The sequence below is a fragment of the Mobula birostris genome, chromosome 28, assembly GCF_030028105.1.
Source record: "Mobula birostris isolate sMobBir1 chromosome 28, sMobBir1.hap1, whole genome shotgun sequence".
In the NCBI taxonomy this organism is placed as follows: Eukaryota; Metazoa; Chordata; class Chondrichthyes; order Myliobatiformes; family Myliobatidae; genus Mobula; species Mobula birostris.
The window spans coordinates 25,325,318-25,352,541 of NC_092397.1; the positions used below are offsets into that span (position 1 = coordinate 25,325,318).

General features: G+C 43.9%; 1 protein-coding gene and 1 non-coding gene across 2 annotated transcripts in view; one reads left to right on the forward strand and one right to left on the reverse strand.

Annotated features, from left to right (window-relative positions):
- LOC140189166 (uncharacterized) overlaps window positions 1–27,224 on the reverse strand; it is a 751,862-nt gene that overhangs the window by 172,140 nt on the left and 552,498 nt on the right. The gene's annotated exons all lie outside the window — the stretch shown is intronic.
- trnaq-cug (transfer RNA glutamine (anticodon CUG)) lies at window positions 22,582–22,653 on the forward strand. Its single transcript has one exon. It is a non-coding gene; the product is annotated as a tRNA-Gln (tRNA).

A 27,224-nucleotide genomic window follows, 5' to 3' on the forward strand; every position in this document is an offset into this window, starting at 1 on the left:
AAGGTTCTCAGCCCGAAACATCGACTCGCTACTCTTTTCTATAAATGCTGCCTGGCCTACTGACTTCCTCCAACATTTGTGTCTGATGCTCAAAATGAGGTGACACGCATTCACAATGGAAATGAGATGATACTCACCAGAGAAAAAAAAACTTCTGTATTCCTTATATAAGTAATGTGGAGCCTCAGGTGCTGAGTTGAGTCAAAGCTGAGATCAACAGTCTCTGAAAGAGCTTTAGTCACTAAGTAAATCCATAAAATATAGGGGCAGAATTTGGCCCTTCGGCCCATCAAGCCTGTTCTGACCTTTCATCACGGCTGATCAATGATTCATCTCAGCTCCAATCTCCTGCCTATCCCCTGTATCCCTTCAGGCCCTGACCTATTAAGACATCCATCAACCACTGACTTAAATATGTAAAAAGACTTGGTCTCCACAGCTGTCATCGGCAAAGATTCCACAGATTCAGTTCTTTCTGGTTCAGGAAATTACTGCTCATCCTCATTGTGAACTGATGCCCCTCTATTTTGAATCTGTGTCTTCTGCGACACTCCGAACGCAAGAAACATCCTCTCCACATCCACTTTATCAAGGTCTTTCACCATTTAACAAGCTTCAATTAGGTCACCTGTCATTCTTCTCAGATCTAGTGAATACAGGCCCAGAACTATCAATCACTCTTCATAGGACAAACCTTTAAATCTTATAGGTCCATTTTTGTGGACCTACTTTGAACTCCCTCCAGTTTCAGCACTTTTTTTTTTGATAAGGGGCCTAAAACTGCTCACAATACTCCAAGTGAGGCTTCGCTGGATTATAAAGTCTCTACATTACATCTTTCATTATATATTCTCATCCACCGGAAATGATTCCTAAAATCGCATTTGCTTTACTCACCACAGACTCTATCTGCAAATTAACCTTTAAGGAATCCTGCACAAGGATTCCCAAATTGCTTTGCACCTTAGATTTTTGTATTTTCTTTCCATTTAGAAAACAGTCCCATTTTCATTTATTCTACGAAAGTGCATGACCACACTCTTCCCTAACCCTAGTCCTAACCCATCTTTCACTTCTCTGCCCATTCTGCAAATCCGTCTAAATCCTCCAGTATCCTGCCCATTTCCTCAAAATTACCTGCCCTTTACCGAATTTTGTATTGTCTGCATAATTTGCAACAAAACCATCAATTCCATCATCCAAATCATTGACATGTAACGTAAAAAGAATCGGTCCCAACATGGACCCCTGTAGAAACCACTAGTGACCGGCTGCCAACCAGAAAAGTCTCCCTTTGTTCCCATTCTTAGCCCCATGCCAATCATCCACTGCTTTATCCATGCTGATATCTTTCCTGTATTACCATGGGCTCGTAGCTTGCTAAACAGCCTCATGTGTGGCCTCGCACCTTGTGAAAGGCCTTCTGAAAATCCAGGTGCACAACTTCAAATGATTGTCCTTTGTCTATCCTGTTTGTTCTGTCTTCAATGAGTTCCAACAGGATTGTCAAGCAAGATTTTCCCTTGAGAAAACCATGTTGATTATGGTGTTTTTACCCTTTCAGTATGCCTACAACATAATACTTGCTATTCTGTAACTGTGATACAAGTTCATCGATCTTATTATGTACACTGCATGCATTCAGATATACCAACCCACCTTCCGCCCTGTATTCTCTTGTTTTATTTTTGTCCCCCTTTTATGTTGCAGCTCATACTTTTGACTGCAATTTTGCCCCATCATCAGCCTCACCTGACGAGGAGTCTCACTATACCTTGCCTCTGTTTGGGAAAACAGCTACCTCATCTTCTGCACTCTCACTCCATGTTATATCCTACTGCCAAATTAGCTTAAACCAACCTGAAATGTATCTCTCTTTAGTGCAGAAGTTGGTGCTGAGTTAAAAGACCAGCCATTACCTTATCGAACCATGGAGTAGGCATCAGGGTTTGAATATGAGGAGAATAAAGATCAGAAGCAGTGGAGGACAGGGACATATCAGGGGGAAGAAATATTGTTCAACATCTTTACACACAGATAATTCACTTGGCGCTGATAAACCATCCAGGACGGCTCAGAGGAGGATAGGTGGTAACAGCAGAGGCTCTACAAATCTTTTCCCAATCTCTCTTTAGTTGCAGGTGTGGTGCTGGAGGATTAAAGGCTGCTGACATTGTATCCATGTTTACAAAGGCAAATGGGGATGGGCTGGGTAATTACCGGCCAGTCAACTTCCAGGCAGTGCTCAGGGGATTACTGGGGATAATTCTGAGTGACAGCAGTAATCATTAGTGACATAAGATTTATTCTTAAAGAAAGTCTCCACCGGAAGGTTGGATGTTGTTTGGTTATTTGTCAGGAGAGTTGGTGAAGGGAGGGAAGTTTAATCCTGACAAGTGTGAGGTTAAATGTGAAGGGAACATACACATTTAATGGCAGGGCCCTTACAGCATTAACGTACAGTTTGATCAGGGGTCTAAGTTGCAACACAGACAGGCAGTGTGGTAGAGGATGTGTACGGTATGTTCGCCGTCATCATCAGGAACACAGAATACAAGGGTCAGGAAGTTGTGACTCATTGTAGAGTTTCTGCTCAGGCTACATTTGGAGTGTTGTGTGCAGTTCTGGTTGCAGGAAGGATGTGGAGGCTTTGTAGAGGGTTAAGAAGACGTTTATCAGGATACTGCCTGGACTGGGAAGGATGTGCTGTGAGCACCGGTTGGACAAAACTGGATTGTTGCCTCTGGAGCATTGAAACTGAGTAGAGGCCTGACGGAATTTCATAAAAGTCTGAAAGGCATTGATAGAGACACCAGTGTGTATCTTTTTTCTGAGAGTTGCCACATTACATACTTGGGGGCATACCTTTAAGGGGAGAGGAGTAAAATTTAAAATAGATGTTTTACAGAGTGGTGGGGGCATGGATCATACTGCCTGGGATGGGAGTGGTAGCAAAATTGTCAACTTTTTAATACCAGATCAATTTGCAGGAATTGGGGGATATGGATCCTGTGCAAGCAGAAGGGATCAGTTTAAATTGGAATCATTGTCGACTGAATGCCCTGTTCCTATCCACAACTGTTTGATGTCTGTACAGTGTGCTTGATGTCATCCACATGGATGTCAACGACGTGTTAGAGAAAACCTACAGCGCAGAGCGATCCCATAGGATCTAAGGCAAAGTACAAATGGATCCCACTCTGTCTCAGTGATAGGGAGTGAGGGGAACTGTTGACAAGTGCTTTAGTGCCTCTTTGCAGTGGGACACTCTGGGACCAGTGCCGAGGCCCTGATTTTGATGGGAAGGGAAACTCTGCTGTCACTGTGGGCACCTGATGAAGAAGTTTGCAGATGTGACAATACTTTTCCATGTGGGTGACCGTGAGGAGAGAAGCTGAAGACTGCAGGAAAGGGTCAGTCGATTGAGCAGGTGGGCAGGCAGGAGGCACATGGAATTTAATCTGGGTAAGTGAGTACATGTAGGTGGGGAGGACAAACAAGGCCGGGGGCACACAGTATATGGAACAATATGGAGGAGTGTGCTGGGACAGAAGGACCCTGGAGAGCCTCAGGACAGGTCCCCGAAAGTAGTCGGCAAGTCGGCTGATGGGTGAAAAAGGCAGACGGCGGACTTGCATTTTTTGTCTGAAGGCACAGATTGCCAGAGCAGGGAACTCTGTTGGAGCTGTATAAACGGAAGTAACATCTTAGATGCAGTCCTGTTCACCACACCACAGGGACATACAGACACCCCCACATCCGAATTATGAGCTGGAGCTCCTCTCAACCCCTCCCACCTGCTCTGTCATTTAATGAGGTCATGGCTGGTTCCACTTCAACATTAAACTCATTTTTCCTGTCTGCCTGGAGGAACATTTCATCCCCACATTATAATTATCCCAATCCCTTGCTCTTGAACAGATTCAAAGACTGCTCCTAACAACCTGCGAGTAAAATGAATTCCAATATCTGAGGACAAACTAAGATTCAGAAAATGATTGTAAGCTCAGACTGGACTCAAAGAGCAATGGGAAAAATAGGCCTAACCCATCAGGGATCCGTTTGTTGTTCAGAGCCACTGGTGGGGGTGTCAAAGGATCCTGTAAACGAGTCGGCGAAGGAGAAACCGGAATTCAACTGGTGTAGGTTCTTATGAATTCAGGGTGTTCATCCTCGTGTAGGTTCTTATGAATTCAGGGTGTTCATTGGAAATTCTGTCGGCTGAGTGACTCTGGTCACTCTTAACATTCGACTGATCATCTGCCACCAACATGGACTGAACTGCTTTCCTATTGAGTCGGACATCTTCAGAACTCCTAACCATGGGGCTCCGTGAGTGTGTGAAGAAATGAGATTATTCCAGAGAGTATCGGCCCACAATGCTTCAGGTCTCCTCAACAGACAAGTCTAGTGACCATTTGCCGCGTCCCCTCGTTCACTAAAGGTATCCTTCCTTAAGCACGGGGCCGTACCTGCAGGCAGGAGAACGCGGTCGTTTGGATCTCCCTTTCTCAGAGGCAATAGAGCCGAAATCTATTAACGAGAGAGGATACAAAATTCAACGCACATTTATTACCAAAGAAGGTATAAGTTATACAGCTTGAGATTTGTCTGCTCATAAGCAGCCACAAGGCAAGAAACTCCAATAATCCAATTTTAAAAAGACCAAAAACAATGCGCAGAAAAGAGAGAGAGAAAGAAACACACATCGTGCAAACAAGAGAAGCAAGCGAACAGCATCCCGAACCAGACTGGATAACAGATCCGCTCCCGGAGCATCCGGAGTCGGCCCGAAGACTCGGTCCCCGGTTTTTACACCAACGAGGCAGAAAAGCACAACAGCGGGATCAGCCGCGATCTATTTCATTGTGTTATTTATCAATTACATCAACCGGCTGAGAAGTTAACGAGACCTCGGGATTGATTAAATTAAATCACCTAGGTGTGAGTGAAACCATCGCAAGTTGCAAAATACCGACAGGAGGAAATAGTGTCCTTTGGCTCATTTCGGCTCTCTGTTGTTCGACTCATTGATGTTTTTCCCGAAGGACAGCCCAGAGACAAAGAGAGAGAACGCAGAAGAGACACAATGTGAGATAAACAGAATGTGTGACAGCAGGGCTACTGAAATCGTGTTGACAGATAATACAAAACACATTCATTACTGACATGCCTGGAAAGAGGTCTCCGAATGGATCGGAGCACAGAGATAAGGACAGGATGGGGCATGGTGTAGGAAACACGGAAAGAAAACAAAGAGACACGGGCAGAGAGATAGGCGCGAAATAAATCAACGAAGAGCAGTTATTAAGGGAAACGATGTGACGTCAGCAGAACACCGATAAGCAAAAAGAAAAGAAAAGATTAGAAGCGTCCACAACGGAGCATCGCAACACCACGTTCAGCCAATAGCAGAGTGGCGCAGCGGGAGTGTGCTGGGCCCATGATCATCCATTCGGTCGAAACCACCTACGACTTGTCTAATTTATCGCGGATTCGAGAATCGAAACTTCTGCGCACTCTGTAAACGAACTGAAGCGTTGAATGCAGGGGATATTCATAAGGATTTTGGCTGAGATGGAGAGTTCCGGTATAAACCGAGACTGGATAGAGTGCCGTTGTATCCATGGAGTGCTGGAGGTGACGGAGATCTTTGAAGGTCATATCAAATTAGCCAGGGCCTATCTGAATGCTGGTAAAATGTCCTGACGTGTGTAAACCTAGACAGCATCAGATGAGGAATTTCATGAAGACGGTGTTTGGAAACTGGAACCCATGCCGGAGGCAGATACACTCAGAACATTAGAGAATTGTCTAGGCAAGCACCTCAACCATCAAGGCACTGAAGGCAATAAATCAGCTCGTAAGTGAGTTGATTTTTCTTTTCCTCTGGTGAGATTGGTTCTTGATTGTCAGCACGGATGTGTTGGGTCGAAAGGCCTGTTTCAGGGTGGCATGACTCTGTGATTCTATCTTACATTTGTTAATCACAATAAAGGAGGGTTTAATTTAATCGTGTACGAGAGAGAGGGTGTGGAGAGGGATCCCACAGGGACAGGCAGATTGAGTGGCGTGTAGAATGACACACTCAGGGTAAACACATCATCTGACATGTTTTGATGCGTTTTAGTTTGTTGTGGTAGTCTGGGTTATAGTGAGAGCAGGAAGCTGCACTGGTCGGTTCATTGAGAAAATGTGAAAGATAGGAAATCCACCCTTGATCGACTGGCCAGCCCAGGGTGAATAATAACTTTATACTCAATCATGGAAATAAACAATTTCGGGAACTCGTACGCGATTTAGCAGGTTTGAGCACTCGGCCGAAAGAAGTCTGCGCAGATCGGGGTCTATGAAGAGTTTATTTCTGATAGTTTCGATGTAAGATGAAAACTCTGCTAACATCGATCGTTGGAAATGAGAACTGCGTCAATTTTCAGTAAGGACACCATGTTCACCATTATGTCACCATTGTCCCATCATTCTGCAGGAGGCTTGGGCCTGAATCGTCTCCAGGGGTGCATGACTGTCGCTAGAACTGCTTTCTAAATCTGGTCACTTCACTCTGATTCCTCACTCTGCTGTAGTTCCTGTTATGTCCAGTTGAGGGCGGCATCTTTCTACAGACCGGAGATACAAAACTCCCAGTAATTGGAACGGAATCGGACTGAAGTAAGAATGACTCCTTCAAAATTCGAAGAGCTACACATCGTTTCCTCCCTGTCGCATTACTTTTCAACAAGACGGAGATGAGATCGAATGAGAGTACTTCCTTTCGCTAATCCTTGAACAAAATAGGTGACTGAATCGCTGGAGGAAACTGAGACACCTCTGTGGGGAGGACACTGACTCCACTATCGCATTCAACAAACAACAAGGTAATTCTATTCACCGCCTTGTGCTCTTATATGTGCTTGAAATGACATATTGCAAATCCTCGTTAGTATAGTGGTTAGTATCCCCGCCTGTCACGCGGGAGACCGGGCTTCAATTCCCCGACGGGGAGATACTGATTTTACTGCTCAAAAGACAAAGAAAAATGTACAAATAATTTGGCATTGAAGTGATCGGTTCAGCGGTCATTGGGAAGGTGGAATGTCTTGCTGCTGTGAGTTCGGAATGGTAGAATCTTCCCAGAAGAAGGACACGTTGTGTTCAGACTGTTTCTTCGAATCTCCCTGGGAGAATCTGTATTTCGCAGCGTTCGTTGTTACACTCAGCGGCTGAGTCCGTCACTCCGAGCACGCTAAACCGTGGCTTTAGTTGTCAGCTCCGCACTGCCCACCACATTAGCAAAGTAACTAACCAACATTGACTGTTATTTGCATCCTCATCTTGTTTTGGTACGCAAAATGGCTCCAGTCCCCTGCTGTGCAAAGGGAAATCAGACTTCACAAAGTCCTTTCTGCTCAGGTTGACTGCACATTATCTGTGAACTTTCCCTGCAAGGCGCTGCGTTAACTTGACTTGCTGTAGCTCCTCCCACTTCCCTTTCGTTCTGTAAAGGACAACATGGATTGTGGGTGCAGTTGAATTGTCCGGAGAATTCAGGTCTCCTCAGTGATCCTGTCATCGACTATCCTGAAGAGGAGGGTTGCTGAACAACAATGTAGGCAGCCGTTCTTTGGGCATCACTCCACAGAGTGCTCTCAGGCAAGAAATTAAAACAAGGTTTAATATCAGCAACTGGAGTTGCATAAACTTCCTAGCAGGGATTGAAGCCAATTATAGGTCCCAAAGGTGATAATAGAGCCGTATATAAGTCCGGACCAAACTTCTTAACCTTAACAGCGTCTAACTGGATCCACACGGCTAAAGTTGGTGATGTTCTCAGATATATCAAGGACGTTTCTCCATGATTCCAGGCCAATGATGGCACAGCTATCTTCACTGTCAGCCAACAGAACGTTTAATGCTGCTCAGTTTTGAGAGGTAACTTTGCAGCTTGCTGCCATTTTGTGATAATGTCATTGGTGTTCAGACTTATATCCGCACTGTGGCTGTGTCGTTAGCCAATTACTGCAACACTGGGGCCATACAGATGATCTCACGAGTCAGTCTGGTAGGTCCGCAGAACAGGAACGCGACAATCCAGTAACGCTGCTCAGTCTCCTTCAGCCTTCAACGCTGGCAGATGGTATGTATTTGCTACTACCTTCGCCAAATTGTAATAATCCCCTGACAGCGTTTGTTCAGACCAGAGACACCATTTGATTACAAAGGGGATACCCTGGGACAATAAATACAGTCGGCTTGCCAGCCGATTCTGTAAGTGCCATTAACAGAATTTGTAATATCACTGGTGACATCGGTATTGTTACCTAAATCTGATCCCATCACCCCGCAGTTGCAATAACAGACTTCACCCTCATCCTCATGAAGCAGCTTCAGAGCTGAAAGTTCATACAGTCTATTATAAGAAATTTAATAGCATCATTCAAAGCAGTTCCATCGGCCAGTGTGATTTCTCCGGGCAGTTCAGCCCAATGCTCCTTTCACAGCTCTAACATTGTTCCCACAGTGAAAAACAGAATCAAACTTTCCCGAACCTCGTCACCTCCACTTGGCCTTCGGCCCGGCGCTGACATCGATGGAAGCTTGTGATCTCTTCACTGTCAGCGAAGGATCCGCCACCTTGTCATGGTTCTGCCACCTCGAATTGTCTTCAATTCCAAAGGGAAGTTACAGACTATTACTTGTCATAATCAACCCACACAAATTGCTGGAAGAACTCCGCAGGCCAGATCGCATTTAGGAAAGAAGAACTCTATTTTTTTCCCCCATAGATGCTGCCTGGCTCGCGGATTTCCTCCAGCATTTTGTGTTTGGTTGCTCGAATTTCCAGAATCTGCAGATTTTCTCGTGTTTGCCAATTGCGATTATCGTTTTCCAGAAAAAGTGTGATCAACAAAGCAGCGATGAACGTCATGATACCGATCACCACCCCATTTCAGTGAAGCCATCTCTTTTGTACAGCTCACCCTTGCACCACATGAAGTCACGGAGATCCGGTAAATGCAAGCAGGCATTTCCCATGCTGAGCTCGTTGACTTCATTAACTTTGCCTCCAACTTTCACCCTGCTCTCAAACGTACCTGGTCCATTTCCGACACCTCGCTCTCCTTTCTTGATTTTTCTGTCTCTGTCTCTGGAGCCAGCTTATGTACAGATGTCTACTATAAGCCTACTGTCTTTCAGGGCTATCTGGACAATTCCTCTTCCTAACCTGTCTCTTGCAAAAATGCCATCCCCTTCTTGCAATTCTTCCGTCTCCGCCGCATCTGTTCTGAGGATGAGGCTTTTCACTCCAGGACGAACGGAATGTCTTCCTTTTTTTAAAGAAACGGGTTTCCCTTCCTCCACCATCAACTCTGCTCTCAAAAGCATCTCTCCCACTTCACACACATCTGCTCTCACCGCATCCTCCCGCCAGCCCACTAGGGATAGGGTTTCCCTTGTGCTCACCTACTGCCCCGCCAGTCTCCGGGTCCAACACATAATTCTCCGTAACTTCCACCACCTCCAACGAGATCCCACTACAAAGCACATTTTTCCTTCCCCTCTTTCTGCTTTCTGCAAGGGTCGCTTCCTACGCGATTCCTTTCTCTATTCGTCCCCCCCCCCCCCCATCTCTTCTCACCGATCTCTCTCCCAACACTTATTGTTGTAAGCGGAACAAGTGCTACACCTGCCCTTACACTTCCTCCGTCATCACCATTCAGGGCCTCCGACAGTCATTCAAGGTGAGGCGACACTTGACCTGTCAGTCGACTGGGGTGATATACTGCGTCCGGTGCTCCTGCTATGGCCTTCTATATATCGATGAGACCCAACGCAGACTGGGAGACCGTTTCGCTGAACATCTACGCTCTGTCCACCAGAGAAAGCAAGATCTCCCAGTGGCCACACATTTTAATTCCACGTCTCATTCCCATTCTGATATGTCTATCCACGGGCTCCTCTACTGTCAAGGTGAAGCCGCACTCAGGTTGGAGGAACAACACCTAATATTCCGTCTCGGTAGCCTCTAGCCTAATGGCAGGAACATTGACTTCTCTAACTTCCGTTAGAGACCATAGAAATATTACAGCACAGAAACAGGCCTTTTGGACCTTCTTGGCTGTGCCGAACCGTTTACCTACCTAGTCCCGCTGACCTGCACCTGGACCATATCTTTCCATACAACTCTCATCCTTGTACCTCTCCAAGTTTTTCTTAAATTTACCATTTCGTCTGGCAGCTCATTTCACAGTCACACCACTCTCTGTGCGAAGATGCCCCAGCCCAATGTTCCCTTTAAATTCTCCCCCCTGCACCCTTAACCGATGTTCTCTGTTTTTGCTTCTCCCTTAGCCTCATTGGAAAAAGCTTGCGTGTATTCACTCTATCTATACTCATGATAATTTTATATACCCCTATCAAATCGCCCCTCATTCGTCTACGCTCCAGGGAATAAAGTCCTAACCTATTCAACCTTTCTCTGTAACTGAGTTTCTCAAGTCGCGGCAACATCCTTGTAAACCTTCTCTGCACTCTTTCAACCTTATTAATATCCTTCCTGTAATGAGGTGACCCAAACTGAACACAATACTCCAGATTCGGCCTCACCAATGTCTTATACAACCTCACCATAACATTCCAACTCCTATACTCAACACTTTGATTTATAAAGGCCAAAGTACCAAAAGTACTCTTTACGACCCTATCTGCCTGTGACGCCATTTTTAGGGAATTTTGTATCTGTATTTCCAGATCCCTCTGTTCTACTGCAGTCCTCAGTGCCCTATCATATCATTTACTTTGTATCTTCTACCTTGGTTTGTCTTTCCAAAGTACAATACCTCCACATGTTAGTATTAAACTCCATCCGCCATTTTTCAGCCCATTTTTCCAGTTGGTCCAAATCCCTCTGCAAACTTTGAAAACCTTCCCCACTGTCCACTATTCCTCCAATCTTTGTATCATCAGCAAATTTGCTGATCCAATTTACCACATTATCATCCAGATCATTGATATAGATGACAAATAACAATGGACCCAGCACTGATCCCTGTGGCACACCACTAGTCACAGGCCTCCACTCAGAGAAGCAATCATCCACTACCACTCTCTGGCTTCTCCCATTGAGCCAATGTCTAATCCAGCTTCCTACCCCATCATGTCTACCTATCGACTGAATCTTCCTACTAACCTCCCATGCGAGATCTTGTCAAAGGCCACACTGACGTCCATAGAGACAACATCCACTGCCTTCCCTACATCCACTTTCCCGGTGAACTCCTCGAAAAATCGTATAGATTTGTTAAATATAACCTACCACTCACAAAGTCATGTTGACTCTCCTAATACGTCCCTGTCCATCCAAATACTTGTAGATCCTATCTCTTAGTACTCCTTCCAATAATTTACCTACTACCGATGTCAAACTTACCAGCCTATAATTTCCCGGATTACTTGTTGAGCCCTTTTTAAACAAGGGAACTACATGAGCTATCCTCCAATCCTCCGGCACTTCACCCCTGGATACCGACATTTAAAATATATCCGCCAGGGCCCCTGCAATTTCAATATTAGTCTCCTTCAAGGTCCGAGGGAATACCCTGTTAGGTCCTGGGGATTTATCTACTCTGCTTTGCCTCAAGATAGCAAGCGCCTCCTTCTCTTCAAATTGTGTAGGTTCCATGACCTCACTACTTGTTTGCCTTATCTCTATTGGCTCCATTACAGTTTCCTTAGGAAATACAGACGCAAAAAAAAAAAAAAAAAAAAAAACTATTTAAGATTTCTCCCATTTCTTTTGGTTCCATACATAGCCGACCACTCTGATCTTCAAGAAGACCAATTTTATCCCTTGCTATTTTATTGCTCTTAATATCTTGTAGAAGCTCTTTGGATAAACCTTTACCTTGACTGGCAAAACAACCTCATGACTTTCTGCCACTCCTCCCCTTCTTACCCCATTCCTTATTTGTTTTTATTCTCTCCCTTTTTTTCTTCTCTTTCTGTCCCTCTCACAATCACTCCTTGCCTGCTCTCCATCTTCCTCTGGGCTCCCCTCCCACTTTCTTTCTCCCTAGGCCTCCTGTCCTATGATCCTCCCTCTTCTCCAACCCTGTATCCTTTTTGCCAATCAACTTTCCAGCTCTTAGCTTCATCCCTCCCCCTCCTGCCTTCTCCTGTCATTTCGGATCTCCCCCTCCAGCTCCAACTTTCAAGTCTCTTATTATCTGTTCTTTCAGTTAGTTCTGACGAAGTGGCTCGGCCAGAAATGTTGACTGTACTTTTTCATATAGACACAGCCTAGCCTGCTGCATTCCACCAGCATTTTGTGTGTGTTACTTAAATTACCAGTATCTGCAAATTTTCTCGTGTTTACATTTTCCATGCGGGTTTGGAGGGACTGCAACCAGAGGTCATGAGTTAAGGGTGAAAGGTAAATGTTTAAGGAGAGCTGGAAAGGAAAATTTATCACTGAGATGGTTATGAGAATGTCTGAACAAGCTGCCAGCACAAGTGGTGCATGCAAGTTTGATTTCAACATTTAAGAGAAGTTCGAATAGATGCGTGCATGACAGCGGTATGGAGGGATATGGTCCCAGTGCAGGTCGATGGGAGTAGGTACTGTAGTTTAAAAGATTTGGCACAGACTAGTTGGACCGAATGGCCTGTTTATGTGCTGTAAGTTTCTATGACTCCATAAGTCTATAATGCAGAATCCTGAAACCTGCCCCTGTACCAGCTCCTCGGTCACACATTCATCTGCTCTAACTTTCTGTTCCTACCCCCACTGCCACACGGTACCGGGAGTAACCCGGAGATTACAACCCTTCAGGTCCTGCTCTTCACCTTCTTCCCTAACTCTCAATATTCACCGTGTGGGACATCACCCCTTTTCTGCCTGTCCATTGGTTCCGACACAAACCACCACTTATGGCTGAATCAACACTGGCCCGCTGTTCTATAGCTGCTCTGAGACGTCCCTGACCTGGCACCAGGGAGAGGACACTGCGGTTTAAGATGGCGCTGCTGAAGCACAGCGATCACTTATCGGTATCAAACAAAACCACGAATTACTTTATGAATCACATATTGTCAATAAACCGTCACTGCAATCAATAGCCTATTGCTTTACTATTGGAGCTGAGCTTTTCAACCGCCTGTACAACCTGGCATTTTTGCGGTGTAAACTGAAGAGTTAAAGATGCAGGACGGTTGTGCGTGACGTGCCCGGGCCGGAGAGTGGGGAATGAGATAATGTTTGGTCATTGCTGGAGCAGACTGAGAGTTGATTCGATGTGACAGAACTGAGACGGGGAAAGCGGGCACAATGCAGAGTAGAGTTGGCTGGGCCCGGGCCCAGGCCTGCGAGCGAGAAAACACCTGAGGTTTGATCGATTTAAATGCCAGGTCAGGGAGTCGGGGCCGGAGGCAAGGGACGGGCCGGTTCAGATGGCTGCTCATTGAGGTTTACTCGTCTCTGCACTGAATCGGGGTTGTGGCCTGCAACTAACGGGCTGCTCGGCTGCAGTGACGACTGGCTTCACAGCCCTGGACCCACTCTCTCACTCTCGTGAACTTCAGGTGTCTGATCGCTTCTGTTGTTTGAACGATTTGTTTCTATTTTACTGCACTCTGCATATTTGATGTTCTTTTTCTAAGATGCGCTCCATTGGGATTATCCGTTTTCTAGCTGCCTGTATGGAGACAAATTTCCAGATTTTGTATGATATATATACTTTGATCAAAAATATACTTTGAACTTTGAACAGCATAATTTTGTGGATAGTGGACAGCAATCGAGTTACACAGCGTTATCACTTGCTTCTTAACCAGCCAGACTCAGAGCCAGTCTCAGCTCCTCAGCTTCTCCCTCCCTCATTTATTTTCAGCCAGTAACTCCCATACCAACCACTAGACTCACTGTTCTTTTCCGATATAGTTAACATTATCAGCGAGGAATCAGTTCGTATCAACAATTCGGCATTAACATTATCCTAGTACGGGGCTCTCCCGAATCGACGTCTGTTTCTTTCCTCTCACAGACGATCCTCCAGTTGATTATTTTGGTTCTGGTGAGGTCATGGCTGGACGAATCTGCGTGGATAACTTCTCTCACGTCAACTCTGAACAGCCTATGTGCTCACTATCACTGGTCTCTAACTCGTGTCTTCAGTATTATTTATTTGTATTTGCAGAGATTGTCGTCTTTTGCTCCTTGATTGTTTCTCAGTCGTTGTATGTTTTGCTTTAATTATGTGATATTTCTTTGTTCTACTGTGTATAATTGCAAGAAAATGAATCTCAAGGTGGTAATGGTGACATATACTTATTGTACTTTGATAACAAATTTACTTTGAACTTTGTGTATTGCATGCTGTTCTGGTTTCCTCTCTTGAGGAAAACTATTGTTTCCTTGGTGTTGCAGAGCAGGATGACCATATTGATGGCGAGTTTGTCAATGAGCAGAGGTTGAATTGACTGCGATTATGCATGCTGAAATTCAGAAGAATGAGAGGGAACCTCAGAGAAACATACAGAATTGTGAAAGGGATAGACGAGATAGAGACAGTAATGTCCCTTCTTCTAAACTAAAACTAGGGGTCATAACATCAATATTTGGAGGAATAGATTTAGGATGAAGTTGATAGGAAACTGGACATAAAAGGGAGTAGTGAATTTGTTATAATCTCTGTGCACGGAAGGAGTGGAAGCTAATTTATTAAAGACATTTTCAAGAAATATACCAGGAAATTGACGAAGAAAAGGCAGTTGATGTTGTCTACATGCTCGTTCGCAAGCCCTTTGACAAGGGCCCGCATGGGTTGTTGTTCAAGAACGTTCAGTTGTATGGCATTCAAGGTGTGTCAGTGAAATGCATTAAAGTTTGTTTTTGATGACTAAGCCAGAGAATCATATTAGATGCTGCCTCTCTGACTGGAGGCTTGTGACGAATGGAAGGATGCAGGAATTGGTGCTGGCGTTGTTGTTGTTTGTAATAATAATCGATGATCTGGATTATAATGTGCTAAATATGATCAACAAGTTTGCGGACGACACCAAGACTGGGGACAGAGTGGACAGCAAGAAAGGTTATCAAAGCTTACAATGTTGTCGTGTGCGGATATAAGCATACCAGACTGAATTTAATGCAGACAGGTATGAAGTGCTTGGGAGGACAAACATGCCGAGAACTTGTTGAGAGAGCGGTGGGGCTCTGCGAAGGATTGTAGAACGGAGGCATCTGGGAATACAGATCCTTAATTCCTTCACAAGTTATAGAGTGTTTTATAGAAAGCTTTTGATACAGAAGCCTTCATAAATCAAAGTAAGGAAGTTGGGGTGTTGTGTTGAAGTTGTGTAAGACATTCGTGACGCCTAATTTAAGGTATTGTGTCCTGTACAGGTCACATATCTGGAGGAAACATCAGTAAGATGGAAAGAGTGCAGACAAAATTTACAAGCATGATGCCAGGAATTCAGGACGTCATTTGTAGGGAAAAGTTGATGAGTTCGAGCTTTATTCCCTAGAGGACAGGAGAACAAGAAGAGATTTGATGGAGGCCGTCCTTCCAGACTCTGGAAATATAGGGAAGAAAGACGGTAACGACGGGTTCTCCCCTATATTTCCATGGATTCTGGAAGGATCTCCAGGATGCTGAAGAAAATTCAGATTAATACCATCCACAAATCGATAAGGAAGCACAAGTCACAGCTTATGATGGTCAAAGATGACTGACTCATGTCGGCTGGCGTTTACAGGATTCGCGATGAATATGGAGCAACATATATTGACCAGGTCGGTCGCATGGTGGAAACCTGCATCAAGGAGCACAGGAGGTGTATCGGCCTGAGTTACCCAGAGAAATTAGCAGTAGTGGAACACTGCAATCGCAATGGCAATGGGATTGAGTTCGACAGGACAAGACGGCTTTTCTGCGCAAATGGATTTTGGGACCGATTTGTAAAGGACGCCATTGATATAGAACGAGAAGAAGAAGAAGAAAAAAAAAAACTAAGGCGAACTTCACGCTCTAAGTAAGAACTGGAAGTTGATTGTAATGTAGGAGAGTTAAAAGCTGATAGGACGAGGACTAACCAATCAGGAAGGGCTGACCACCAATGTATAAATAAAGTACTATCAGATTAGATATGCCCAGGCATCATGCCTAAAGACGATAGAAGAGTTTGTCATCGATACATCAGTTTTAATTGATACCTGTACCCCACATACCCGCTGGAAGGCTGAGTTATTTATTCGACATAAAACTCTTATTAATATACTGTACTTATATTAATGTCATTATTAACAATATCCTTTACCTTAGTTGCCACTGATAATTGGTGACTTGGGTTGCCCATTTGATTTTTTTTTTTCCTGTACACTCTTGATGCTATTGAGAGACCTCTACAATCTTCGCTGTTCTTGCCCTGCAACATTTTTTTTTTTTCAGTTAATCACTTAATACATCTTGACCTTCAGATTTCCCTGGATGTGCTGTCCCTGTCCATCCTACATACAGGCATACGGTGATGCTGAACTCTCAGTCCTTCACGCTGAAGTGAATCAATGTAGGTTTATCTGCAGATGCAGTGCCTGAAAAATGTATTCAGCTTCACAACAATTTCCACATTTAGAGTCTTGTTTTCTAAGCTTAAATTACATAGAAGTAGGATTTCTGAGCTAATCAATAAAACACTGTCCATCATGTCAAATCAAAAGAAAAAAAAAACATAATCTCTCAAATATTCACACAGAGTTAAAACCAAAATCTTGATTCTTAAAAAGTATTCACTCCCTTTGAAATAAAAAAAAACAAACTTTCCTTAGGTGCAATATGTGCAATATACTGATTTAACTTAACAACTCATGTATTTGTTGATATTGAAAACTGGAGGATCTCCTGTTTTCAATGAATTCTGAATAATTAGTACACCTTTCTTTGGAAGGTCAAAGAGTACGATAGATATGCAGCTGACCAAACCAAATTGAAGATAAAAGAACTTTCAAGACAAGTCAGGAAAATAATCATAGAGAAGCAGAAATTTTTGAGGAAGGGTACAACATCATCCCAAACGCAGTGAACATACCTCAGAATTTACTGCAGCCGAATGTAGGAAGCGTGGAAAAATATGAAGCATGAAGCTACTGCCAAGTTACCGAGGTCAGGTACCCCTCTAAACATAGTCACTGGAGAAGAATAGCTCTTGTAGGTGAGGCTACTGTGACAGTAACAGTCACTCTGAGTGACTTGCAAAAGTCAGTAGCTGCAGCTGGAGATTATTTTCCAGGTTCCAAGATGTCTAAGTGTTTTCACAAATAGAGTTTTTGAGGAAGAATGGCAAGGTAGAACAGTTGGCTTAAAAAAAAACTCAAACTGTACCCTTGTCCACAAAGTCTTCATAAAACATCATTTAGAGGATACAGTAAAACTGGGTAACAAGGTATGTTGGTCGGATGAGACTAAAGTGGAACTTTGTGGCCTCAATCTAAGGTTTGTTGGTGGTGTAAATCTAATACTACACATCAGCAAGGTTATACCATGTCCACTGTGAGGTATAGTGGAGATAGCATCATGCTATGGAATGCACTCAAGTAATGGAAATCTAGTCAGGATTAATGGGAAAATGAATTCTGAGAAATACAGAGAGATCTTTATAAAAATCCTCGAAAGCTTAAGCTGGGGAGGAAGTTTATCTTATAGCAGAACAATCCGAAGAGCATGGCCAAGTCAACCATGGAGTGGCTTCAAATAATGAAAATTGATGCCTTTCAATGGTCCAGTCAGAGACCTGACGGTAAACAAATCAAACATTTCTGGCAAGACCTCAGGAGTTTTGTCTGCCGGCCCTCCCCATCTAATCCAGCACAGCTTCGGTAAGGAAGAATGCACAAGTCTTGCTTCATCAAGTTGTACAGTGCTAAGAAAAACTTATCCAAAATGAATACTGGCTCTAATATCTGTGACAGGGTGACTCAACTAGGTACTGAGCAAAGGGGTATGAATACTTTTAAACTGTTATCATTCCAGTTTTTTTTATATTTTAAGGTTTTCATGCTTCAAATTTTTCCCGAATTTATATGCTGAAATTAGAAGACAGAGAGCATATGACTCATAAATAAAGATACTGAATTAAATTGATCAAAATCCTTAGTTGTAATACCCATTTACATGAACAACGGATTGGGGGCTGAATACTTTTTCAAGGTAGTGTAACTTCTCTCTATCCACAGATCCTGTCAATGATAATGAAGTTAATGACAGTGGCCTCATTTCCAGACCAAACATATCCGTATTCCGAACTAATTTGAAACATCCTGTATTCTCTGCTGACGAGTTCCAAAGTGCTCGTCCGCTTCCACTTTACCCCGCCTCCTGCCGAATATCCGGGGAGACAATTTATGTACTGCCACAGAAAGCTCTCCTGGATGCATTCAAAATATTCCATCTCTAATTGTTATACAGAAAGGCAATCCGGTTAAATCTTTCAATTAAAAAAAATAGAATCTTTCAGCTGTGTGTCAAACAAACGCCCTCTTGTTTTTAATCACCCCCTTCCTGGGGAAGCAACGAAGGTACACATTATGCATGCTACTAATGATCGTATATACATGTATCAAAACATTCCTCGATCTACATTCCAGGGCATATGCAAATTTCTCTTAATAAAGGCCCACAATTCCAGCAACAACCTGGTGAATCTATCCTGCATTCTTTTATAATTTAATACCACCATTTCTATAAAGGAATGGAGAAATTTATACAGAATACTCTCAGAAACACCTCAGCCACGTGTTACATAACTGCAATAAATTCTTTATTCATTTATTCACTCTGTTCCCTGACTGATGAAGGCGTCCGGCTAAACCAAATCTTCATCACACTGTCTACCCGTGACGCTGCTTTTATCGAACTATGCAATTGAACTTATAGACCCCTCCGTTCCATAACACTTGCCAATGCTCCAGCCTTTACTGTATAAATGGTACACTGGTTTCATTTCCCGAAATGCTGTTCTTCACATTTACCTGGATTGAAGGCCATTTGCGATCCCTCACCACACACTGCTACCTACACTATCTACACTGCTGCTTATTTCAGTACCATTTGCAAACTATGTATGCCTTCTACTGTCACATCCAAACCATTCATAAAAAGCGCACAAAACAAATTGAATTGGATTTAATTGACTTTATTTATTGTATTCTTCACATGAGGAGTAAGACCCTGTACGTTACGTCTTCATCTAAATGTGCAATGTGTAATTTATAGTAATTTGTAATTAGAAGAAGGATGCTTATGTGAGAATGCTGTTCTTGGACTGCAGTTCAGCATTCAACGCCATTGTTCCATCTAGGCTCGACAGGAAGCTCTGACATCTCGGCCTTGACCCTGCCTTCCGCAGATGGATCCTGGACTTCCAGTCAGATCACAAGCATGTTGTAAGAGAGGGCTCCCTCATCTCAAACCCTCTGGCTCTCAATACAGGAGCCCCTCAGGGCTGCTTACTGAGTCCCATCCTTTACTCCATGTATACCCATGACTGTATCGTCATCCACAGCTCCAATCTGCTAATTAAATTCGCCGACGACACTACATTGATTGGCCTAATCTCAAACAATAACAAGGTAGCCTACAGGGAAGAAGTCATCTGTCTGACCCAGTGGTGTCAAGAAAACAACCTCTCCCTTAATGTCGCAAAAAGAAAAGAGCTGGTTGCGGATTGCAGGAGGAATTGAGATGCGATAACCCCTGTTGACATCAATGGATCTGGAGTTCAGAAGGTAAACAGCTTCCAATTTCTCGGCATCCACAATCACTAAGGTCCTCACATGGTCTGTGCACACCAGCTGTGTGGTGAAAAAGGCACAACAGCACCACTTTTACATCAGACGGTAGAAGAAGTTTGGTATGGGCCCCCAAATCCTATGAACTTTTTACAAGGGCACAATTGGAAGCGTACTTATTGGCTGCTACTGCCTGGTATGGGAATGGTACCGACCTTAATCGCAGGACTCTGCAGAGAGTGGTGCAACCCAGCACATCTGCAGTTATGAACTTCCCATGATTTAGGACATTTACAAGGACAGGTGTGTACGAAGGGCCCGTAGGATCATTGGGACACAAGCCTTCCCAACCACAATCTATTCCAGGGGCTACCATCTGGGAAGCAATACCCCAGCATAATAGCTAAGTCCAAAAGACTTCGGGGCAGCTTCTTCACCAGGGTATTAGACTGATAAACTCAGCTGATTTGAGAGTACACTCTATTACATTGACTGTTCTATTTATTATAAATTATTATAAATTACTATGATTGCACATTGCACATTTAGATGAAGACGAAACGTAAATAATTTTGCTCCTTATGTACGTGAAGGATGTAAAAATAATGTCAATGCAATTCAATTCAATTCAGTTCAGTTCAAATTCAGTTAGCAGTACTAAACCTCGTGGAGCACCTCTGTTCACAGATCTCCAGTTAGAATAACACGCTGCAGCCATTGTTTTCTGCATGGAATCTTCATGGAGTCTCTACTAAATCTCCATGGAGCCTAAATGCTCTGGGTGAGCCTACCATGAGAGGCCTTGTTGAAAGGTTTCAATTTTGATGTAGACAATATCCACTGCCCGGCTCTCATTAATCAATTGTTTTACATAAAAATATTATCAGGTTAGTAAACTATAATCTCACCTACACAAAGCCATGTTGGCTACCCTGAAAAAAAAAATGCCTTTACCGATGTGAGTTGATTCTATGAGTAAGAATTAATGTAAACATAATGCATGAGTCAACCATTTCCTGGATTGGCTCTATTGCACTTGTTAAACAGGGGAAAAAAAATGGCCCACCTCCAGTCCTCTGCAACAACATGTGTGTAACATACTGTAGGGTTTCACTGATAATGTAATGGTCTCTCTGTGGCAGCAATGTTTGGATTATGACTAGAGATAACGGGGTTAGGAATGTTGTTCTTTCTTGTGAGCTGAAAGAGAGATTTTCGCGGTCTTTTGGCCGGGGAGCGATAAGGAGAGAAGCCGCGAATGGAGAGATTTGGTAAACCACTGGACGGCGTGGACTTGGAACTAGAGTCCGAAGGGCAGCGACGAGCAGAGGAGGCCGATGTTGCACAATCGACTTATCAGAGAGCTCCGACATTGCGCTCCGACTGTTTCATAAGATTAGGCCTTTTTCATTTTTTTTTGTTTCATTACTAACCATATAGTCAAATTAAGAATTATAAAGCTTAATAGTTTAATCACATATTGTGTTTCCTTTTTTTTTTTTCTATTTCGGGCTGCTGAATTGTAACAGGGCACACATCGAGCAGCATCCACCCAAACGAGATTTCTTAAGTTTGTCGGGGCCGGAGGTTATCACCCCCGATATTAAGCCACCAGTTAAAGCGAGAGTCACATGTGCAATTAAAAAGAATCTACGTAGATATCCATGACGGCCCCAGAAATCTGCTATCTTGCCTCATACATCAATAATCTCGAATGTATTCCATCCAGTCTGGTGAGAGTCCCGAAGCTCCCAGCAGCATGCTATAAACATGACATGGAATATCAGCGTATCCCCCTGATCTTTCTTTACTGCATCACTTTCAGTTTGAGGATTAATGACATGAACTATTCATTTGGTGCTTTGCCCACTTCGTCTGACACCAGGCATACGTTCCGTCTTCTGCCCCTGAGTTGTTCCATTTTCTTAACTTCTCTGTGCTGTCCCTCTGGTTTTTAATGTATGTGTGAAGTGCCTTGCTATTCTCCCAAGTCTTGCGGCGCAAAATCATTCCCCCTCCCCTAGCATCATTCTGCACTAGTGATTCTCTGTTTAATTTGCATATTGCTGAATATTTATCAAGGGCCTTGTCTAATTTCAACTTCCTGAACTTTCCTTGTGGTTCCTTTTCCCTTTTGACTGAATTTGCAACATCTTTGAACCGCTCGACTGTAAATAAATCTTAGAGGTCAGATGTGAGTTTACACAATGACAGCAGCTCCCAGTCTCTACTCTCCCCATTTCATGACAAACACAGGTCTCATTAGCTTGCCCTCAGTTTAGTAAATACCCCAAGATTTTTATCTGGGGATGACTGTTATCAAAATAGTCTCCCACAGAAATTCCTCAGTTGCAAGGGTCATAACCCAATAAAATGTCACTTAAATATCTCTAATATATCTGCTTCTAACAGTACTCCTAGTTGAGAAGTCCATTTTTTTTTGTGAGTGAAAAAAAGAACCTAAGGCATCCCCCACTGCTATATATTCCTCCAATCACCTTAAAATGATAACCCCCCCCCCCCCCGCCTCGTTTCTGCCACTTCCACCAGAGAAAAAAAAATGCTCTGGCTGTCTACTCGATATATGCCTTCTATCATCTTGTGCACCTCTTTCAAGTCACCTGTCATCCTGCTCCCTCCAAAGACAAAACTGCTCCCTTCCTCAACCTGTCCTCACAAGACATCCCCCATGAAGTTCAAAGTTCAATGTAAATTTACTGTCAAAATGTACACGTGTCATCACATACTACTGTCCCCCAATTTTCATCTTCTTTTTGTCATTCGTAGTTAATACATGTGGTTCCATGGTGTAATGGTGAGCACCCTGGACTCTGAATCCAGCGATCCGAGTTCGAGTCTCGGTGGAACCTGTTTCTTGAAAATATACACTGGGATTGTCCTTGTCAATTTTAGTCAGTCCACGACGAGAGGGCGCGTCGGTTGTGAGGCCCCACAGAAGGACTGCGTACGAGCTGTCGCTGTACAGAGTACGAGCTCCGAGATGCTGACGGAGGATATTTTCGAAATTCGAAGACTTACGTGATGACTGTAGTTTATATTGTTCTCCTTCAGATTTTTTTTTAAGTGTTTACTTTCTTGTTGGCGTCATGTTATTTTTATTCTGGGGGGGTGGGATTTGAGGTCTAATATTCTTGTTGGCGTTCACACATGTGAGTGATCTGTTAGAGTTTATGTGCGAGGGAGTGGTGAGGGTTTGTTGTTATTGTCGTTATTTTCTGTGTAGGAGGAGCTTGGGGATTAGGGGTTTGATGCTTTAGATGCTGTGTACGGGTGGGCAATCTATTAGTTTTGTGCGATGGTGACGTTGAGAATTTGGGGTTTACGAGTTTTTTTTTTCATACGGGGTGTGGTGTCGTTTCATTCAACGACTTTCATTTCGCTTTTTTTCTGCATTTCAAGGCTATCTGGAGAAGACGAATCTCAGAGTTGTATTGTGAGTTCATTGTTGGGGTGAGTGAAATTATCCCCTCTGCTTCAAAAGCCTGAACGTTGAGGGGTATAGCTATTCCTGACCCTGTGTTGTGGGACGTGAGGCTCCTGTACCTCCTTCTTGATGGCAGCATCGAGAAGAGAGCATCACCCGGATGATGGGGTCTTTGATGATGGATGCTGCTTTCCTGTGACAGCGCTCCTTGTAGATGTGCTCAGTGGTGGAGAGGACTACGTGTTGTGGAACTTTTCACTGGTTATTCCATTCAAGGGCATTGGTGTGTCGATACCAGACCATGATACAACCCAGTCAGGAGTTTCCTCACTGTACATCTACACAAGTATGTCAATTTTATAGACGACATACTACATTTTCACATATCTGCATAGTATAGGCTGTAAATGCTGGTAAATCTTTCCAGGATGCCAACAAATTCTGTTCTTCTAAGCCCCTACATTATGAAACACAGTCAATATTGTGGAATTACAGTCACACACTACTCTGTTGTTTTTACAACTTTCTATAACCTGCCTACGTTTCTGTTCTTCTTTTTACTGCTGCTATTTCAGAAGCATTTACAAAGTGAAGCGTACAACATATCCAGGTTTCCCTTTATCAACTCTCTGTTCTATCTTGAAAGAATCCCAGTTGGAGCGAGGTGAATGAAGGTCTCCATGAACTGCAGTTCAGCGTCAAGGTTGTACAAGTCTCAAAGCTTGAAGCACTGGGGTTGTATTAGTTTTCAACGGTGGAGTACAATGTAAGGTGTGTTCAGGTCTGCGTGCACTCTAACACTGAGGAGAGTTTTATTGGTCTCTTTTCTGGTGTCGAAGGTTTAGATACTGTAAATTTCATTGTTCCTGTAGTCGACTGCTGACTGTTCTTGTGCAGTATCATGTGCAGGGCCTGTTTATACCAGAGATACACCGTCCTTTTACTCTCCATGATAAGCTGTAGCAGTTTGTCTCCCAGCAATAATGTGTTTGGTTAGTGTTTTCCTTCTTGTCCGGCTCACTACAGTGTAGTGTTGGAATTATACTGAGTAATGAACATGCAGTCCCGAGCTGATTTGTACAGTTCTGTGTTCTTCCAGTGTTGTATGCAGCTGGTGTACACGGCGGGCGGAGGATGGACTGTGTTCGGCCATGTCTTCACAGTGTCATCTATACAGCAAATGGGCTGGTGCTGGAAATCTGCGGTCCCACAGAGTGGTGCTGGTGTTGTTGGGGTCTGTGTCCCTCCATGTTGTGCTGTGTTAATTCAGCTCAGTGGGCTTGTCATAGAACGCAGTGCGCAGTGTATTATTGTTAACTGTCACTTCTTCGCAGGCATTCACACAGCACAAAGCCAGTTAAGTATTTGTGTCATTCCGGTACTGTTCCGTGGCTATGAAGGTCTTGTATGCCCAACTACTATAAAAGTCTATCTCTTAACAACATGTTGGCAACAGTTGTAAAGGTCTGTGCCCTTACTGTACGGTGCCAGCTGTTGTGCAAGTCTGTGCCCTTCCGGTACGGTGCGGGCTGCTGTAAACATCGATCTTCTCACAGTGCGGTGCCTCTTCTTGTAAAGGCCCTTACAGTAAGATGCTCATAATGTCAATAGGTCAGAGTTACACTACAATGCTTGGATTGACCAGCTCTGTGTCATCAGTGTTATGTTTTGATAAATCTCTGTACTTGTATCAGAGTCTTGTGTTGGTCTGTGTCCTCACTGACCTGTACTGTGCTCTGGCAGTTCAGTGTGTTTGGAATGCAGTGGTAATGCCGATACAGAAGTGTGTCCGTTTTACACGAATTGACCATATACATTTGAGTAGATTAGAAGTCTCCTGGAGACCACACGGAGTTTTTCAGACCTTTAGTGGGTAAGGGATCGTTGTGGAATGGGGTAGACCATTCAACCTATCAAGCCTATACCAGCTCCTGATACAACATTCTCACTGCCCCGTTCCCCAATCTCTTCCCACAGCTCAACAGGCCATTTCTCCGAAGGATCTGTCCATTTCTTGTTTTATGACTCTGATTGGTTGTTCCCATCAGCGCTGCAGGCTGTGTGTCCCAGATGGAAAGCACAGTCAGATTAGAAAGAATAATTTTGTCACATGTCCCTGCGATCCTCTGCCCACGAGGCTGAAGTAATTAAAAAATAAACAGTGAAAAGTATAACAGAAGAACAGCCACCCCCCAGTTCACTCTGTGTGTGTTGACCGTGAGGCCAGTTTAAACTGCATGCTTGCATGTGGTCTTTGTCCACCAACTGATTAATCCCGCAAAGGATTTACTCAGCTTAATACTCTTTGTTGGTTGAAAGACCGGACAGGATCCCCTCTTAGAATTATCACGCCTGAGAGTATCACCATACCCCTTCATGACTCACTTTCCAGCGGGTCCTTCTCCTGGGTAAGCATCAATGTAAAGTATTCATTCTGTATCTCGCTTGCTAACTCTGGATCCAGGCAAAAACTCCCGCCTTTGTCCTTGAGTGTCCCTGCCGTCTCCCTGGTGCTCTGTTGTTTTCGGTATATGTATGAAGTGTCTTGGCATTGTCTTTAACCCTCCTCACTGAAGACATATGCTGGTCACCTTTCACTCTCCTGATTTGCAGCAGGATTGGTTTCTTGTTTCCTTTATAGCCCTGTAGACCCGTCCAATTTCAACTGCTAAAACGACAATATGGCCCCTTTCATTTTATTTTAACTGAATGCAATATCTCCCATCACCGTGAGCTCCTGAATATCACCATTATTCTCTACCTTCCGCACAAAAACAGAGAAGCCTTTAGTTCTGACAGCTGGACTGTAAGTGTCTCTCACATGTCAGACATGGACTTAACCAGCAACTTCAACTCCCAGAATACTCTCTACGATTCCTGTCCAATTCTGCTGTACTTAGACTTCCGCAAATTTCCATTCATCGCCCTGCAGGTCCCGCCTTGTCCTCATCAATAACCATCTGAAAACCTCCAGAATTGTAATCCTTATATATTTCCCAATGAAACTCCAAACATGTCATGGGTTCATTTCCCAATATTAAGTCAAGTACGTCCCTCGACTTGGTGGAGCATCGACACACTGTATCAGGAACCTTCTTGAACACACCTAACAAATAATGTCCAACCAAGTCTGAGAGGGCAATGGGGTCTCAGTCATTTTGAGATAATTATTCACCCACTGTAGCTGCCTATTCATTTTACATCAGCCTATAACCTGACGACATGTCTGTTTCTTTCTCTTACTGGATATAGGGACCCTTCATGTAATGCATGCACAGTGATTGCGCCTTTCTTATTCCTGAGTTCTACTCACATTGTCTTACTTGATGAGCCTCTGGGATGACCTGGACCTTGTGACATTTTGTCTGATCAGTAGTGCAGCTCCCCAACCTGTTTTACCTCCCTCTGGACTGTCTGAATGATCTGAATCCTGGAATGTTGAGCTGTGCGTACTACACTTCTCTCAGCCATATCTCTGTAATGGCTGAATCACCGTGCCATGTACTAATCCAGGCTCTACGTACGTCTGCCTCAACTGATCTCCACCCTGCACTGATATAAACACGCTTCAGCCCTTCGGTGCCACCGTGCTCTTTAACGTGGCTCCCTCTGGACTTGCTTTTTGTGTTCCTCGACCTCGTGGCTACCTTCTGCTCAATGCTACTTTCAGACCTATAGCTCTGATTTCCAGCACCACTCCCAGCCCCACACCTCCGTCCATCGCTTCCACATGTTAAACTCTGCCAGGGTAGCCCCAGCAAACCTCTCTGTGTAAATATTAGTTCCTCACTGTCCTTACACCAGTCTCACTTATCCTGGAAGAGAGCCCAGTACCCGATGTCCTCCCTCCAGCACCAGATTGCTAGCCAGACATTTAACTGCACGACCTTACAATCTCTTACCTCACAAGGAAATAATCCAGAGATCACCACCCGAAGGTCCTAACTTCTGATCTTTCTGCTCAGCTCCTTAAATTCATTTTGCAGGACTATGTCT